Source organism: Eumetopias jubatus, unplaced genomic scaffold (assembly GCF_037043125.1).
Source record: "Eumetopias jubatus isolate StellerSeaLion01/CBP00866 unplaced genomic scaffold, mEumJub1_p1.0 scaffold_4, whole genome shotgun sequence".
Taxonomy (NCBI): Eukaryota; Metazoa; Chordata; class Mammalia; order Carnivora; family Otariidae; genus Eumetopias; species Eumetopias jubatus.
The window spans coordinates 116,831,596-116,850,973 of NW_028274810.1; the positions used below are offsets into that span (position 1 = coordinate 116,831,596).

Sequence of the window (19,378 nt, forward strand, 5' to 3'; positions counted from 1 at the left end):
GGCCTCCATTCTCATGAGACCCCATTCCTTGATTTATACTCCCATTCTACAGTGATTTATTCAGTTTTTTATGAGCCAAGTTCTGTGCTCAAGCCTATGGATATAAAGGTTCAAAAAAAAAAAAAAAGCATGGCTGTTTCTATTAAGCAGCTCACAGTAGAATGGGAGAGAAGTAAACAAAGTAAGGCGTTCACAAGGCAATCATCAGAATGAAGCTAAGTGACAGCGATAATTGCAGATGTATCCATGTTGTCGTGTGGTGCTATATGTAGGGCTTCCCAGACACCACGTCACAAAATCCTCCCCCAGCCCTCGGATGGAGAAAAGATCATTGTCCTCCACAGTGGATGTTGTGGTGTGCTGTCCAGCCCGCCTTTCAGGTCCCAGCCTCTCATTTCCCCAGTGTTGGGAAGTTGCCGTTTGGAGGCTCCCAGCCTAGTCCCCTCCAGGAACTGCCTATAGTCGAGGCGAGCTGCTTCCCCTCCCAGGGTCAGCCTGTGTCCAAACACTAGTCCATGTGGGTGTGCAAAGGCCCAGCCACCTGCCTCAAGATGGGACAGCCCTGCAGAGCCAGCCCAGCTTCAGAGCTCACCATGGGATCCACAGGGCCAGGGGGCTTGGTTGGCGTGGAAGTTCTACTTCTCCCCCTACTCATTCCTGCCCCCTCACTTCCTTACAGGGGCCGCTCCCACGAGCCCTGTGCCCGAAACTTCCTGCATGCAAATCTCCATCACTGAGTTTGTTTCCTGGAAAACAGCAGCTGAGAAGATGAACAAAATGAAGCTTGCCCCAGAGAGTGGCATTCTTCGGGGGCAGAGCAGGAGTGAAACTGGGTCTTTGCATGCACAGAGGCCGTGCCCTCCTGGCTCCGTGGGGCTGCCTCCCACCATCTGTACACCTGTTCCACCAACAGGGAGGGATGTCTAGGTGCAGCTGCCAGATGGCTTGGCGCAGGTACAGAGTCCTGCCAGAGCACCGGTGTCCCTGTGAGGACAGAGGGGACCCTGAACAGGGACCTTGAGCTTCCCCTCTGAGGGAGGACTGTGGGTCTAGGTGGATGGGTGCATTCTTCTGGCCACAAAGAGCACGGAAGGCAGCAAAATGCTGCCTCCCGACAGAATCTCCTGATTCTAGCCCTCTCGAGATCCGTCGAGTGAGAGCATCACTGAGAGTTCATGGAGATAAATCTAGGTACTTATTTACTTCTTCTTTCTGTTTTTGATTTTTTTCAGAAGACCACAGGAGTGTACCCTTATAATAAATATTCGTGAGCATTTCCTTTGTGTCTGGCAGAACTGCATGGCAAACGTAGATGTAGATGCGGCACTTTGCAGTTTACAAAGTGCTCCACTTATCAGCTAAGTGCTTTAAGGTTGTTATTCCACTGTCTCAGAGTCCTGACAGCTGACTCCCACAAGGGGACTCTGAGCTCCAGATGAGTGGTGAGGTAGGGGCCGTAAGGCCTCCCTCACAAACGAGGGGTAAGAAGCTGGGAGAGGTTACGTGGCTTTCCAAGAACACAGAGCTGACTATGACCAAGCCAGAGACAGAACCAGCCCTCTTGGCAACAAGCCAGTGCTCCTTCCATCCCTTCCGAGCTTCCTAAATACCTGAGCACCCTTTCTGGAAAATTCTCCCCAGGTAGGAAAAGGTCTTTGTCTTGGACAGTGCCATGCTTTTAGCTATATGGGGAAGGCTGTCATTTTTATCTCAAACCTGCCTTTGACGCCCAGAGCACTAAAATTAGAATGGTAAATAAAGTAGCAAACAAACTAGCACCGCGCCTTTTTCTTCTTAATTTAAAAAAAAAAAAGAAGAAGAAGAAGAAAGAGGGGTGCCTGGCTGGCTCAGTCGGTTAAGCATCTGCCTTCAGCTCAGGTCATGATCCTGGAGTCCTGGGATGGAGCCCCGCATCGGGCTCCCTACAGCTCCCCCTGCTTATGCACTTTCTCACTCTCTCTGTCAAATAAATAAAATCTTTTAAAAATAAAAAATACTAAAAAAAGAAAGAAACAAGAAAGAAAAAAAGGGTTTATCCAAAGAAGGTGCCAACTAATGTTGCCAGATTTCTGGTGGACTCAGTCAGAGAAGGTCTGGAACCTCCATACTTGTCCTGGAACTGTGGGGCCATCCTTAGAATCTGGAGCCACGTCTTTCTGACCTCGGGTCCTGGCTTCCCCGCAACAGATGCTGGGCTTTCATTATCTCAAGCCTCCTCCACGTGTTACTATTTTCATCGTCAGTTCAAGTGGCATTTCTGCAGCATGACCAAACTGAGCTGCGTATTTTTAGATGGTGGGGACATTGCAATTTCACAGAAGACATATGATGGGGTTTTAGGACCAAAGTTGCCAATTATGGTCTTAAAATGGAAGGCTTGGCCGCACTCCGTGCTTAGCTTGATGTCTGGGGGAAAGCGCTATAATTGAAGGGTGCGCTTCGTCTCCAAAGTGAGATTCACCTCGTCTGTCGCCATCCCAGGGCCTGGAGCCAAGTCTCTGCCACACCCTCTCCCTGTCCCCTTCCCCTAGCTGGCAGGGACCCTGGGACGAGCCATGGCTGGTGTGCAGAATCCAACATCTGGGGTTCATGCATCTCATGCAAATTCTGAGAACAAGTTCTTTGTGAATGTAAAACCCTGGTGAAGCATGAAAGCTAGGCGTCTCGGTAGCATTTCGTGGGAGTTTACGATTTGCCAAGAGACGGGCAACACCACTGCATTTAACATTCAGAGATCCAGGAAAACCCCCGAAGGGCTTAGCTGCTATGAGGCTGGGCCTGGCCTTGAGCCCAGCTCCTTCAGGTTCAGAAACCAGGCTTTACTACAAGGCCAGCTCTCCTCTCCTGATGAGCACGGTGGTAGCAGCTTTCAGGCCTGCCCAGCGGGTGCCCTCTGTGCCATATTCTTTAGTGTTCATTTGGTTTCTTTTGTTTAAAATATACTTTATAGATTGCAATGCCAGCATCATTTACTTAAAAAAAAAATCTCCCCTTGAATTTGAAATGCTATGTTCATCATATATTAAGTACTTATATATAAATGAATTTTGTCAACCTTGTGTTTTTCTTTTTCTTTTTAAAGATTTTATTTATTTATTTGACTGAGAGAGAGAGAGCTCAAGCAGGGGGAAGGGCACAGGGAGAGGGAGAAGCAGGCTCCCCACTGAGCAGGGAGAAACAGGCTCCCCGCTGAGCGATGGCTCCACCCCAGGACCCCGGGGATCATGACCTGAGTCGAAGGCAGATGCTTAACCGACTGAGCCCCCAACCTGCCCCAACCTTGTGTTTTTCATTCATTTCTTTGTAAATTCTAGCTCAACCCTCACACTGCTTAAACTAGTCACTGTGTAATACATTTTTACCAGCAAATGGTAAAAGTCTTCCCATGTTATTTCTCTTTATAAAATATTCCTTGGCTATTTTTGGTTATTTATTCTACCAGATGAAATTCAAAGCCATCTTATCAAGTTTCATAAAAGCTCCTTTGGGATATTAATTGGAATGTCCTTAAAGTTAAAAACTAACTTGAGAAAAAGATTTTAGATTTTATTATGTATCACGTTTGCTGTCATGAAGAATGGAATGGAATTTTTTTCCCCATTTTATTTTTTAAAAGAGTTATTGTTGGCGTAGAGGAAAGCTATGTATTTGCGTGCGTTTATTTTCTAACAGGATCCTGAACTGACTCAATGTAACTCGCAGACATGGTCAAAAAACAGGCTCCTCTCTGTGAAATGGGGCCCGATCTAGATTGCAGATGTCAGTTAACTGCCTTGGGGGAGGTCTGGCCAGGCAGACCTCTGTAGTAACCAATTTAGTTCTGTATTTGCCCATTTACTCAACAACTCTTTCTATATTCCAGGTACTATATCTGAGAGCAAAAAAAGGTGGAAGCCTGGAAAAATAAGCTAACTAGCTAAAAAGTTTGGAATCCTTCCTACTTCCCATGAGTAATTCTCAACCTTCGGTGAATATCAGAATCACTCAAAGAATTTGGTACAAATTCCAGAGCTCAGACACGGTCCCCACGTCAACAAGCCAAGACCTCTGTGCTCCTTATTCCCTTTCTAGGTGACTCTGACACACAACCAAGTAGAGAACAATTGCCTGACACAGTCTCTGAAATATTCCTTTTGGTTTCTTTTGATTTGGCCACAGTCTCTGAAATATTCCTTTTGGTTTCTTTTGATTTGGCCATAAGTGATGGAGAAATAACTTCTGCATTCAAACCTCACTCAGCCTGATGCTGTGTGTCCTTGGGCAAGTTCCTTAACTACTCTGAGAAACTCAATTCTTTAAAAAAATCACATCTTTGTGTTAAACATTGTCCTTGCCCTGCATCTCTAATAAACACAATGCCTCCCAGTGAATGACATGCGAGCCCTGACATGGTGTAAATGAGCTCATCAGGCCCTTTAAATTTGAGCCCTTTTGAGTCAGGCCTCAGGAAACTAGTCCTTTCCTCCAGAGCAGGGAGAAAGGGGGACACGAGGGGGAAGTGAACAGAGGAGAAGGGGATGGTTGGCCCCTCTAAAATGACTGTCCAGCCTGGTAAGAACAGATGCCTCCTGGGGTGCCCAGGACTTTGCTGCCCTGCAGTGCCAAGTGCATGCTCTTGAACTGTGCTAGACTCTGCAGCCCCCAGGAGCCACTACTGGGCAGGGGAGAATGCAGGGGGTCATAGGCCTGCCCCTGAAATTGCCAGAAACCAGAGGATGAGTGAACACATCAAGCAGCTCTAAGGAATGGTTGGTTCTGAGTGTAGGTCATACATGAGACATACATGGTGAAGCAGCCTGCTTCCCTCAGTTTATCCCAGCTCCCCATCCCACAGCCCGGTGACTCTGTCTCTCTGAGCCTCCAATTGTTCATCAGCCAAAGGGGACGATCATGCTCTCCTCCTCCCGCTGTGGTAGTGATCGGGACCGGCAGGCACGGGGACGGGAAGCTTAGTGAATGCAGACACTCACAGGGCCTCTGGGTCAAGCTGGGGCTTCTCGCTGCATTTTGGTCACTGTCTTCTCAGAACTATGGAGGGCTGAGCCTCACCCAAGTACTGGGGCGGGGGTCCCCAAGTGGTATAGGAGCCAGTGATGTCCTGACTTCTGCTGGATACCTGCTTCCCCGTGCCCCACCCCAGCCTGGCCCCAGGACACCTTGCTGCCTGCCCATATGCCCCTCATCCTCTGCCCTCTGGCCCCCTGACTCCTCCGTCTGGTCATAGGCGCAGTGGAACCGGGCAGTGGGCCTGCCTGACTAGTCGCTGGGCCGCAGTTTCCACAGCAGACTTGCTGCTGAATATAGCAACAAGGTTTCATGAGCTCAACCCAACACAAAATGAAACCCTCGCGGCCCTGATCCTACCGTTTACCCCCACACCGTGTTCTTTCTCGTCAGGATATGGCCCCCGCCCCGCATTGTGTCCCACCCAGAAATCCTACGGCCTCACCTTGTCCCATCCCTTCTGCCGACTCGGCCCCTCTTAGAACCGTCCCTTTCCTTTCCAGATTGTGGCGTCCCCAATTCCACTCCACTCCAGTAAGTCTCGCCCCTTACGGGCCACCGTCACACGAGGGCTGGGTCCCCTCCCAATCTGATTGCAGCACTCACTGCCCGCCGTCCTCGGGGAAACAACAAACCGGGCTGAGGGGGTGGGCAGGGCATGTCCACGGAGGTATGCAGCTGCATCGCACACCCCACTTTTATAGGGTGGGCCTGGTGCTCCCCACTCTCACACAGACACCTAACACATCAGATAGGGACACGGAGCCACAGGGAAGAAAGATCACAGCCGCATTCCCCAAGGTCACGGGGCTTTCCTCACAGTCGAGGGGGAGTGGGGTCAGGGGCTGTGCTGACCCCTCCGCCTCACAATAGCCTGGGACCTCCTCAGGGAGGTAGTGACAGACAGACGAGCCCTCCTTCCCAGTGACAAATGCTCTCTCTCTGACCCTCTTGACCCACACCCTGCACTGTGGTGGGGAAGAGTCTGGGCGACTCTTCTGTACTATACAGACGACCCAAGTCTGACATGGCGTCCTAAGGCCCGGGAGGAGAACATGCCCCCGGAGGTGAGTGACCCTGCTAGTCCATCAGCACAGGGACACGGGGGGCCCCGAAGGGAAAGTCATGCAGCCCCTGCCCTCCATGAGGGTACAGACCAGCCACAAGTGCCACCATCTAGGGGGCAGACATGACACGCTTGGAAATTCAAGATGATCTGATTCCGTCTTACAGTACTTCACTGAGACGAGCAACATTATCCCTTTTTACAGATGAGAAAAGTGAGTCCCAGAGAAGGCCAAAGGCGTGCCCAAGGCCACACAGCCCAGAGACAGCAAGTCAGCATTTGACCCCAGGTCAGCCATACGGCCTCGTATTCTACCACGCACGGCAGAGCTGCTGAGGGCGGGTGATGGCAGAGCGGCTGGAGGGCAGAGGGCCAGACAAGCAGTGGGGGGGCGGCAGCAGGGTGGGCCCCTCTGTGACTCTGGGGCAGCATGGGCTGTGACCTTGGCATGGACCGGCCTCTGGGAATATCGAGGTACTACCGCTCCCTTCCAGAAAGCACCGCATTCCCTTTTAACGTAGACTAAGTAAAACCAAAATCACTAGACTAGAGTCTTTTCAAATACATGGAAAAATCATGTTTCATCTTTTTCTTCCCTCCTTCCTCCCTCCCTTCCTTCCTCCTTCCCTCCCTCCCTCCCTTCCTTCCTTCCTTCTTCCCTCCCTCCCTTCCTTCCTTCTTCCCTCCCTCCCTTTGTTCCTTCCTTCCTCCTTCCCTCCCTCCCTCCCTCCCTCCCTTCCTCCTTCCCTCCCTCCCTTCCTTCCTCCTTCTCTCCCTCCCTCCCTTCCTTCCTTCCTTCTTCCCTCCCTCCCTTCCTTCCTTCTCTCCTTCCTCCCCTTCCTTCCTTCCTTCTTCCCTCCCTCCCTTCCTCCTTCCCTCCCTCCCTTCCTTCCTCCTTCCCTCCCTCCCTCCCTTCCTTCTTTCCTTCCTCCCTTCCTTCCTTCCTTCCTTCTTCCCTCCCTCCCTCCCTTCCTTCCTTCCTCCTTCCCTCCCTTCCTCCTTCCCTCCCTCCCTTCCTCCTTCCCTCCCTCCCTTCCTTCCTTCTTTCCTTCCTCCCCTTCCTTCCTTCCTTCTTCCCTCCCTCCCTTCCTTCCTTCTCTCCTTCCTCCCCTTCCTTCCTTCCTTCTTCCCTCCCTCCCTTCCTTCCTTCCTCCTTCCCTCCCTCCCTCCCTTCCTTCCTTCCTCCTTCCCTCCCTCCCTTCCTCCTTCCCTCCCTCCCTTCCTCCTTCCCTCCCTCCCTTCCTTCCTCCTTCCCTCCCTCCCTCCCTTCCTTCTTTCCTTCCTCCCCTTCCTTCCTTCCTTCCTTCTTCCCTCCCTCCCTCCCTTCCTTCCTTCCTCCTTCCCTCCCTCCCTTCCTCCTTCCCTCCCTCCCTTCCTCCTTCCCTCCCTCCCTTCCTCCTTCCCTCCCTCCCTTCCTTCCTTCTTTCCTTCCTCCCCTTCCTTCCTTCCTTCTTCCCTCCCTCCCTTCCTTCCTTCTCTCCTTCCTCCCCTTCCTTCCTTCCTTCTTCCCTCCCTCCCTTCCTTCCTTCCTCCTTCCCTCCCTCCCTCCCTTCCTTCCTTCCTCCTTCCCTCCCTCCCTTCCTTCTTTCCTTCCTTCCCGTCTTCCTTCCTGTCTTCCTGTCTTCTTTCCCAGATAGCAATTAAAGGAGGAAATGTTGGTTTTGATTTCAAGGTTCAGAGATATTTCAACCATTAAAAATAGCTTTAACCTCAGCCTGACCCCTAGCCGGAGACATACACGCGAGCATGCACACACACACACACACGCACATGCGCGCACACACACACACACGCACACGCACACGACTGCAGATCTAGGCCACTGCAGAAGGGACAGGTCTGTTGCCGCCTGGCTGGGCATCTGGACGAAGTTCCCCGCTCTGGCCCTCCTCCTTCTCACTTGAAAACTGGGGAAGCGCTTCCTGGTGTTTCTAAAGCACATCAAAGTGCAGAAACATCAAACCAATAGGCAATGCCTCTCCAACATTCAAATAATCACGGACCCATTTTTTTAAATGAAAAGATCTTATCATTTTCTTAAGAATCACCAAGAATAGAGCTAATAATGAGTGCAAGCTCTAAAACATCCCAAAGCCCACAGGATTCTTCCTCTTCCCCTCACAGTCAGAACCGAACAGACTTCCTTTCAGCCCCTCGGCACTTACCGAAGTGCTGGGCGCAGGATACGGAGAGAGCACAGAGAAGGCACGGAGAACACCGGAGGTGGTTTCCATATGCCCAGGTTGGGTGGCTGGGGCAAAACATCCATGTTGGAAGCCTCTTGAGCACCTGCTCCAGGAGTGTTTCAGGCACCAGCAAGCCACCTCAACAGTGGATGTAAGAAGACTATAACAGACTCCTTGATCCTGCTTCCACAGCTTTGCGGTCACAAGTACCCACTGTGGGAAGACCCCCGTGTGCTGTCGGTATGGGACAGGACTAACAGCCAGACATCCTGGTTTCTCATCAGACGCTGTCTTTTAAATGAAAACCATGTCATACTGGGCTGGTCTGCCTTGTTAGCACCCACAAAAAAACCCAAAAATAAAACAAAACAAAAAAACACGGGGATGTTCTTTTGACAGAGAGAGGGAGGAAGAGAGATCCTTGTTATCTTGTGATCATTTGAAAGATAAAAATGGGACCAGAGCTGCCTGTTGGTCTAGGATTTCTTCAGAGAGAAATGCCTTACACTTACAGCAAACCCTACCAGGCCTCTTTTGGCTTTATAACACTAAAAAATACCTAGAGACATATTTATTTCTATTCAGCCTTCAAATACCCATTTTTTTTTTTTTTTTAGCTCTCCAGCCAGCACGCCTTATCTTTCCCTTTGCATCTGCAGAGCTTAGCAGACAGATGACAGAGAGTCTTGTGGGTTCAAATGTGTCCCCTCAAGATTCATACTTTGAAGTCCTAAGCCCCAGAAGTTCAGAGTGTGACCTTTTTTGGAGATAGGGTCTTTGTAGAGGTAATCAAGTTAAAGTGAGATCATTAGAATGGTCCCTAATCCAAAACGACTGGTGTCCTTAGAAAAGGGGGGAGGGGCGCCTGGGTGGCTCACTCGGTTAAGCATCTGCCTTCAGCTCAGGTCATGATCCCAGGGTCCTGGGATCGAGCCCCACATCGGGCTCCCTGCTCAGCGGAGGCCTGCTTCTCCCTCTCCCACTCCCCCCTGCTTGTGTTCCCTCTCTGTTTCTCTCTGTCAAATAAATAAATAAAGTCTTTAAAAAAAAGAAAGAAAGAAAAAGGGGGAGTTTGGACACAGAGTGGCACATAAAAGGAAGGCGGTGTGAAGACACAGAGAGAAGAGAAGATAGCTGTCTACAAGCCAAGGAGATGGTTATGGAACAGAGGCATCCCCCATGGCCCCCTGAAGGAACCACCTGCCAACACCTTGACCTTGGACTTCCCAGTTAGTGGCATTTTGCTATGGCCACCCTAACAGACATACAGTGAGTGAATAGTCAGTAAAAACATCCTTTCCCTGATTCGCCGAGAGCCTGCTACGTCTCACTCTTGTGCTCTGAAATGGAAATGCCAATCCTGATGACAATTCTTACCATGTAAAGCCATACATATTCCAATGCCTAATATGAATATTAAGCATTTCCTCTTTACTAGAAACACTGCAATGTGCTACTGTGTTGTTCTATTTCATCCACGAACAACTGTGTTCACAGGGGTGAACCAGAGAGGTGTCGCTGCATGCTTTAAAGAGGGGTCATTCTGGAGGCACACTGCCTGGCTGACTCTCACTTCTGCCTACTGCCAAATCTGACTTTGGGTAAATTACACTCTAAGTTTTTTTTAAGATTTTATTTATTTATTTGAGAGAGTGAGAGAGAGAGAGAGAGAGAGCATAAGATGGGGAGGAGCAGAGGGAGAGGGAGAAGCAGACTCCCCGCTGAGCAGGGAGCCCAATACGAGGCTCAATCCCGGGACTCCAGAATCATGACCTGAGCCAAAGACAGACACTTAACCGACTGAGCCACCCAGATGCCCATACACTCTAAGTTTTAAAAGTTATCTTGTCTTAATCTATGTATTGGAGCAGTCGTGACACCTGCCTAGGGTCGCAGTCGGCTACTGATGTCTCTAACCTTCCCGAGGGGCTGGGCGCAGAGTGCAGGCAGCTAGGGCTGGTCCTCTCACCTCGTTATCCAAATGTAGATGTCATCATCCCTGATATGTGTCATGGCATGAAAAAGTCAGTGGGCTCTGGACACAGGGTGAGGGCTGAATGGATCAATCTCTGCAAAATGCTTGGCGCACAATAGATGCTCAATAACATTTATTAAAGATTTGATGTCCTGTGTCGCAGCCTCCAAAGCCAGAGCTTCTACGTCTGTGCCGTGTTGCTCTATGCATGAAGCCATCTATGCTGTCACTTCTGAAACAGGGCACTTCCAACCAAATCATGAACATCAATAGTCCTGACAGGACTGTTGCTACCCCCTCACCTCCCTGGTCAAGACTGTCACACAGTGGGCCATAGCTTCTGGAAAGTGGCCCGGGAGGACCAGAAAGGACGCGCTGAAGTAATTCAGGGACTTGGGATGAAGCACAGAAAAGACAACAAATCTTCAGGCCAGGCCAGGGGTCAGCAAGATTTTTCAGTTAGAGGCCAGATAATAAATATTTTAGGCTTCACTGGCCACATTTGTTCTCTGTTTTTGTTGTTGTTGTTGTTGTTTTAGATTTTACTTATTTATTTGAGAGAGAGAGTAAGTGAGAGAGCACAAGCAAGGGGAGAGGGAGAAGGAGACTCCCCGCGGAGTAGGGAGCCCAACACGGGGCTCAATCCTGGGACCCTGGGATCATGACCTGAGCCGAAGTCAGACGCTTAACCAACTGAGCCACCCAGGCGCCCCTCATTTGTTCTCTGTTACATATTCTTCTACATATTTTTATACAATCCTTTAAAAATATCCGAGGCCCTTCTCAGCTCATGGGTCATACAAAAACAGGCTGCAGACTATGGCTTGCCAACACTGGTCTAGAAGGGTCATGGGTTCCAGCTGTATGTGGCACAATGGATTGGGGTTGGGGGAGGGAGGTCCTACATTCTGAGAACCAAGACTGCAACAGGCTACTTGATGGGGAGTTTTATGCTTTTTCCAGAGATGAGGACTACTCTGGGAGATGCCAGCATGATTTTTGATATGTTGATAGTTGTGCTTCCTAACTTGGCATGTTAAAGTCCTTTTACACAATGATGATGATTCATTTGCTTTGTTTTCTAAAATTTGTTCTTATTTGGTAGAATGAAGAATTGGTGACCATGAACTGTCCAAGAGTACAGGGTAAGCCTCCAATCTCAGAGTAGAATGTAAGCCTGCCTGTCTTCTCCGCATCCACGTGACCTTATCCCACTCCGGATCCAGCCTCTTGCTGATCCCAGATCACTGACATTGTCACTGCGGTCACAGCTGACCCTTGACCCTGCCTCTCCCTTCCCCAATACCATGTCCTAGAAACAAGGGCCCTTACCATGGCCACAATGTCCTCTTCCCCTGCTTTGGGTCACAACCTACTGACTACGGAAACTTCTAATCTTTCTCATTAATTACCCTCAACGGGGGATGCCTGGTCATCCTCCCACATTGTTCAAATTCTTTTCTATAATTTTCAGCTCACAGTTTTCATCTCCACCTCAACCCCTGCTAAAATCTTGGGTGACCTTATCACCTACGGGGATAGCGGATGGTCCACTCACCACTCCGGTCTCAGCTTCCCGACTTCTTCAGTCCCAGAGACATTTATGTCCACTCATTCCAGCCAAGAACCTCCACAACCACATCCTAATCCCGCCATGATGCTGAACGCCAACACCATTTACGTTTTGGTTTTTCACACTCGATCCCACCTAAACCAGCTCCTGACTTTCCCTGGGATTCTACTCTCTTCCCCCTTCCATGTTATCCCTCTTCACTGGTCTATCATAAGCCAGGCACCCATTGCTCCATCACGTCAAGTTCCCTTTTGCCAGTATCCTCAACTTTCTCTCTTCCCAGCTGGATTAATCCAAGGGGCTGCTTTCTCTGCAGCTTGGCTTGGTCAGCTGACCGTGTCTAGAGACACTTGCACAGACTGGCATCTTTCCAATGTCTGGATCTTCAGCCTCACCTGAACTCTCAACCCCTTGGCACCTTAGTCCTTGCCCACTTCTGGTCTCTACAACCAGCAGCCCCGGTGCTTGTGCTCCCTCCAGGCTGCAGGTGTCTGACCCCTTGCCTCCCAGAAAAAAAAAGGATCGTCATCAGCATTGGCCTCAACTCCGTGTCCCCTTCTCTGCTCTCTATGAACCACCCCATCTTTCTCTCTTTCTTTCTCCTGAATGGAGAAAGGATGGTTGTTGGAGCCAGTTCCTCCACCTGTGCTCTAGAGCTGGTTCTTTCTCACCCCCTCAGGGGCATCAGCAACCAATTATACCCCCAGCCCAGCCTCGCTCCCATCCCTCCTCTGCCTTCGGCCTATCCCTGAACACTGACACTTTATTCTTAGCATAGAAACATACTCAAATGCCCCCGGAAAACAACATGTTACTCTAACCCAAGGTTTCTTAACTCGGGGCTTAGATTTCAGGGGCTGATTTCCCTGCAAATATAGGCAAAGTCTGGTACGTATGGAGGGGTATTCTGTTTTGATACATCATCAGGGGTGGCTCATGACCTAAAAATGGAATGGTTGCCACCAAATGTACCACCTACTTTTTTAGCTGTCAATTTCATTCTCCCTTTTTCTTCAGAGCCAACATTCTTGGGAAAAGTTTGTAGTTTCCACTTTCTCAAATCACTACTCTAGTTTTTTTTTTTTTTCTCTTCTCATCCCAGTACATTTGCAAAGTGCCTTCCATGACTAACCCAATGAATGTCTGCAGTCCATCCTCATCTTCCTTGAAATTGCTGGTCATGTCTCCCTCCCCTGGTCTCCATGACAACCCTCATCGCCAGCACCCCAATACCTTCCTACTGCTCCTCTGGCTTCTCTTCTGCTCTTCCCTTCACTGCTGCTATTCCTCACGGGTCTGCCCTTGACCTTTACTTTTATATCTAACACACTCTCCACGGTGATCTCACTCTCCCCACGACTTAAAATACTGACACACTGATGATTATCACATTATCTCCAGGCCAGAAGCTTCATCCAAGCCCCATGCTGAGACAGTCCATGTTTACTGGACCCTTCTAAGCAGATACCCCGAGGCATCACAAACTCAGCATGTTGAAAGCTGAAGACTTACTCTTACTTCCATCCTTACCCAACATCTTCAACTGGTTCCCTTCTTACATTTTCTGTCTCGGAACTTAGCACCACTACCCGTGAGACTGCCCAACCTGAAACGTTAAACGTTGCCTGTGACTGGTGTGCAAGTAGACCAAATGTCCATCTAGAAAGGACATTATAGAAGGAAAGTTAAAATAAATGTTCTTTTAAGTCTAAATTTCAGATTCTACCATTGTAAGTGGGTACTCTCTCTGGGGTAACACATCCCACCTGAATTTCTAGCAAAAACATGGCCTCCAAGCTTCCTCCTGATCGACAGATCCCTTACCTACCTCCTCAGCCACATCTCTCATCTAGTACTCCCTACCGCCCTAAACTCACGTCTGGTGGTCTAGCAAATCACTCTATATTGTAGGAATTTGTTCACTACTCCTTTCATTCAACATGCACTTACAAAATGAAGTCAGTGTTGGGCGCCTGGATAGCCCAGATGGTTAAGCGTCTGCCTTCAGCTCAGGTCATGATCCCAGGGTCCTGGGATCGAGTCCCACATCGGGTTTCCTGCTGAGCAGGGAGCCTGCTTCTCCCTCTGCCTCTCTCTCTCTCTCTCTGTCTCTTATGAATAAATAAATAAAATCTTTTAAAAAAATGAAGTCAGTGTATTCATATGATGAACTCATATCATCCTTCAAGACACAATCAGATGTCACTTCCTACGCAAACCCTTCTAAAGCTCCTACCTCCACTGCCACCAACCTGTCCCACTAATATGTCTACACTTCAACAGACACACGACATTGCAATTTCCTTGTTTTCGATCTCTCTGTTAAATTATGAGCTCCTGGGGATCAAAAACTCTGCCTCAGCTTCCATTGCTTCTCCAAGACCTCTCATAATAGTATATAAAACTATTAACAATAAAAGTAGTAATATAGTTGTAGGTGGCATTTATTAATGGTTCCATGTACTAAACAGGAATAATAATATCACAATTTTGCATGGACTGCCCAATTCATAAATGTGCATTTAATGATTTAATTAATGAAGTTCCTTAATTAATAAAGAAGAAGTGGGATACCGATTCTTTTTTTTATCTCTGTAAAGATTAATACTATAATTACTCACTTAACACAAGACCTTAATAAATAATTATTGAATGAGTAGATAAATGGATCAATTAATCACCTAAGAAACAATTAATGGTCCACCAATTTAATAATGGTGCGTTCCAGTTTATGGAACATTTCATTCACATTGCAAGATTTGATCACTATTTGCATTAGTTGTATTAATATTACTATTTTTCGAGGGACTGAACTGGAGCTCAGAGGTGGTGAATGACATGGCCATGGTCACAGCTCATGGCTGGCAAACCAAAGACTTGACCAAGACTGCCCCCTCACAGTCCCCACTTCTCCATAGCTACCCCTTTCTCCTCACGGCTCAACCTCAAACATAAAGTGGTTCCCCTTAGTAGCAGGCACTTCGCCTGCAGAGATTTCCAGAGACATCTAAAATGGTCCAACATCTGTTGAGGTTATGAGCTGTGGGTTGGTGCGTAATCATCTTTTACACCAACCTCAAAGACACTGCTGGAGAAAATTTCTAACTAAGAAAAAGACATACACATGAAACCAGACTTGGAGCAATACTCCCTCTATGTCCTCCTAACAAATGACTAAGTTCATCACCAGAAAAATTCCTACTGAAAATTCAAAGGCTCATGTTATATTTGATTTCTCTCTAAGAAGTCTGACTCATTATCAAGTGGACCCCTTCAAATCCTCCCCACGTACAAAGGCAATCTGGAAGATGGGATGATAATGGAGTTTTCTGAGAGCATGTGAACTCCTCTTTCTTGAGGTCATTATGTGTGATCCTGGGTCCTGGGTCAAACTGCAGAAATTCAGGGGCACAAATGCATCTGGAGAACCAACATGAGCTGAGCAAAGTCATTCCAATAATTCAGAGGTCTCTCTCTCGGGATGCTGAACAAGAGCATCAGGCAGAGGTTGGTCTGACCTCTGTTTGGACTGTGGGTACCTCGCCCCAGGTCACGCAGTTGCTCTGGACCCAGGAAGTCAGACCCCTGAGACTGCACTCAGACCCTCTTATTCCCGTGATGGTTAAGGGCAGCTGTGGCTGTCAGCATTGTCAGTTACATACTATGTGTGTCAGGCACTGTGCTTTGAGCTTCCCTCCGTGACTTCATCCAAGTCTCACAGTCACTTGTGGATGCAGGGATATTAAGAAATCTGCCTTCAGGACACTCAGGCTCAGAGCAGTGACGTGACTTGCCCTGGGTCATACAGACTAAGAACAGAACTAGAATTGAAACCCAGTTTCACCGAAAGCCAAAGTCTCTCTGCTTCACTGCTTCTACTTCTACAAACATCTGCCAAAAACTTGCTTGCCTGTGCGTAAGTTATCACAAAAACAGAAAAACAAAAACCACACCTTAAAGCATAACTGAGCCAATCATTAGAATCACAAAAATAGAAAACTCAAAGGGAAACTTAGACAACATTTAAGCCACCTCCTCACACAGCAAGGCCATCTCCAACATGCTTGAATACTCCAGTGGCGGGGAGCTCATCACCTCTGTCTCCATCACAGCAAGACCACTGATGCCTTCTCCTTCCGTCCCCTACTCATCCCCCACTGGCCCCCCCATGAAGCCAGACGCCTCATCCATACTGAGGCCTCCTCCCGGTCGCTCCTGGCTCCTGAGCTGGGCCCTCTCACCTCCTAGACTTTGCACACATGAGAGGGAAGGTGACTGCTTCCATCATAAATCAAATCCGGTTCCTCCAAGGAGGTCAGGGAATTCAGCAGAGACTCAACAGTGGGGAAGAATAAATGAAGAATGACCAAAGGATCATTAAAATGAAACAAAGCTTTATATAGCGTTAGCCACTTATAACACGGTATTACTATTTTTAATCAACAGTTAATATTATTATAATCCCTGAAACTAAAGGAAGTCTATCACTGTCGATGGATTGCATTCAGGGATGGTTTAACTTATAGTCAGCTACATAGAATGACTTGAGGGGCTCTAGGAAAGGCAACCTGTTTAAAATAGTTCCTCCAAATACTTGTTAAATGGTCTGGGAAATAAAAGTTTTCTGATTTATCCACTTGTTAAAATGTGAAAAGTCTTGTATAAAATATCATATTGACATAATATCAATAATCTTCACCTTAGTTTGAAAATTTTGTTAACTCCATTAGGTTTGACAAGAGTTCTCAAGCAGAGCACTAGGAAATGAAACAGTAAACAAACAAGGTGCTTCTACTCCATGATGGTTAGTTAACCAAGGCTGATTTGGGGGTGGGCCCTGCCTTGCGATGGAAGTTCCATAGAGGAGACATGATGCGGAGGAGCATGAAGTAATGAGTTTCCCAGAGTGGGCTGAAGGCCAGGAATAGGGAGGGAAAGAAAATAGGGTGGAATCAAAAGTCAGTTCCCTCCACTTCACAGTTTCCATTGGGGTCATTTTTTATTATGTGGTATCTGATTGATTCCAGGCTAAAAAAACACCTCCTATAGCTAAGCAAGAAACCTGAGAAAAATCTTTAAAGCTAAAGCCGAAATGACCAAACCCAAAAGGTAGTTCCTAGTTGGCATATTTTCTTCTCGGCTCTATCTCCCTTAAATTTGATTGAGCAGATCCTTGATGGGTGAGGTGCAAAACTCGTCCTATCTGAGAAGGAAATTTCTGAGGAAAATCCTAAGTCTTCTCCATCCCCTAAGATCTAACAAGGGCTCAAGACCCAATCATTCAGCAAATATTAATCAGGTGTCTCCCAGGCTCACTATGGACAGCTGCACAGGTTGTACACTATATAATCAGAGGGACAGCATTCATACATATTACCTATAAAAGGGATCCCTTCGAACTGGCAATACTTGACCTAATTTAGCTATTTCAACAAAGCCAAACGTCAGCAGACAGTGGATGAAGCAATTTTACATATATCTCTTTCAAGCTTGACAACACCTCTTTGAAGTAGGCATCTCATTTCCATTTTACAGGTAAGGCAGCTGAGACTCAGAAGAGTTCTTGAAATTGGTCAAGATCATTACAACTAAGGAGTGATGAAGGAAGGGTTCTCATCTCCTGGTGGCTTCCAATACTCCACCACCCTTTATTCATTTATTCTTTCTTCCAACAAACATTAATTGAACCACTCTTAGCTTTAAATAGTAACCTAGAGCAAATGGAATATACACACATTCAACTTAACAATTATAAAGGAAATAATATCGAGCATCTACTGTAGATCAGACACTGTGCTTCGTTGAAGGATCAAGCCATAAGTTACAAATTCCATTTCTGGGAGCACAAAATCTAGCAAGCAAGAAGCAGTGCACTCGTTCATTCAGTAAATACTTCATGAGTACTAAGTACCAGGCAAACTTCTAGGGGCTAAGACTACAGCAACGAATAGACGGATGAAGCCCCAGCCCTGTGCAGTTTCCCTTCTGGAGGAAGTGCAGACAAATATTCGAGAAGTAAACTGGTGAGAAGATTTCACAGCAGACAACAAAGCAGGGTGAGGGGTGGAGAGTCAGAGGTGACGTTAGCTCAGAGCGGAGGGCAAACGGACCCCGTAGAGGTGCACAAGGAGGCACATTCCCTGTTTTCCTTCCATCTGCCATTGCTGTGATCCCATTTCATCAGCTGTGTCCTTGTGCTTCTTGGCCCCTGTGTCTCAGAGGAGAGGTTGGGGGTGGGGGCCTGCTAGTTGTGAGGCTGTGCCCAGAGCATGCTCGGCCCCGCTGATTGCAGTTGCCCGGGCAGTGCGGTCCTGTGGTACAGGAGCATCCTGGCTGCACATCCTGCTCAGAGAGGGGAGCTGGTCGCCGGGATCCGAGACCCATCCGCGCACAGCTCTTCTCACGGAGTCACTGCACACTGCACTGTGAACTCCTCGGCAGGGCACACACGCATGCAAACTCTGTGTGTATTCAGAAAGGAGATGTGACTTTTACACAAGCTGTTGGAGTCGGCGCCTGTTCACCTGGGCCTTCCAGCCCGAGGACCAAAAGGATTAAGAATTCGCCCTTGTCTGGGTTACTGCGTCACCAGTCTAGTGGCTCAACGGGAAGGCGACGAAGCACCTGCGCAGTCTTCAGTAGCACCCGCTGCACCCTCAAGCGTGCCCCCGATGAGACTGTTAAAGTCGGCCGCCCCTGTGGTGCACACTGTGACCTCAGGAACGAGCCGATCTGCCCAGCTGCTATGAGTGCTGCTGGCCCCTCCAGAAGGTCATGCTCACATCAACGTGTGACCAATGTGAGGGCACAGACATTTTGATGATCATCCCAGCATCCCGGAAAGGGCAGCTGAGACCACACTGCAGCTCACCTTCTCCCCTGGCCAGTCCTGCACCTTCTCTTTCCCCCTTCCACCCCTGAGGGTACCATTCCCTAAACAATGGCCTGCACACCAAACCCCTTCAGAGTCTGATTCCTAAGGAACTCAACCGACTACAGTCAGCACATTTAGTGGGGAGACTGGGTTTGAATTCAGATTGGTTTTGAATCCAAGCTCTATCCTTTACTAATTGTGTGACCTTGGACCTCTCTGACCCTTCGCTTCCAAATCTGTAAAATGGACATAATCATGCACATCTCATAGGGCAATTGTGAGGGTTAAAATATGGAAAGCACTTAGCACAGTGATTGACATAATATCCCAATAAGTAGGGATTTTTTTTAAGATTTTTTTTTTAATTTATTCATTTGAGACAGAGAGATACAGAGAGAGAGAGAGAGAGAGCATGAGCAGGGCGGGGAGACAGAGGGAGAGGGAGAAGCAGGCTCCCTGCCGAGCCAGGAGCCCGACGTGGGGCTCGATCGCAGGACCCTGGAATCATGACCCAAGCTGAAGGCAGACGCTTAACCATCTGAGCCACCCAGGCGCCCCTAAGTAGGGATTTTTAAAAGAGGGGCACGTGGGTGGCTCAGCCGGTTGAGATCCGACTCTCAATTTTGGTTCAGGTCATGATCTCAGGGATGTGGGATGGAGCCCTGCATTGGGCTCCATGCTCAGCAGGGCGTCTGCTCTC

General features: G+C 48.3%; 1 protein-coding gene across 1 annotated transcript in view; it reads right to left on the reverse strand.

Annotated features, from left to right (window-relative positions):
• The window catches only part of TG (thyroglobulin), a 241,234-nt gene that overhangs the window by 123,579 nt on the left and 98,277 nt on the right, over nt 1–19,378 (reverse strand). The window lies entirely within an intron of this gene.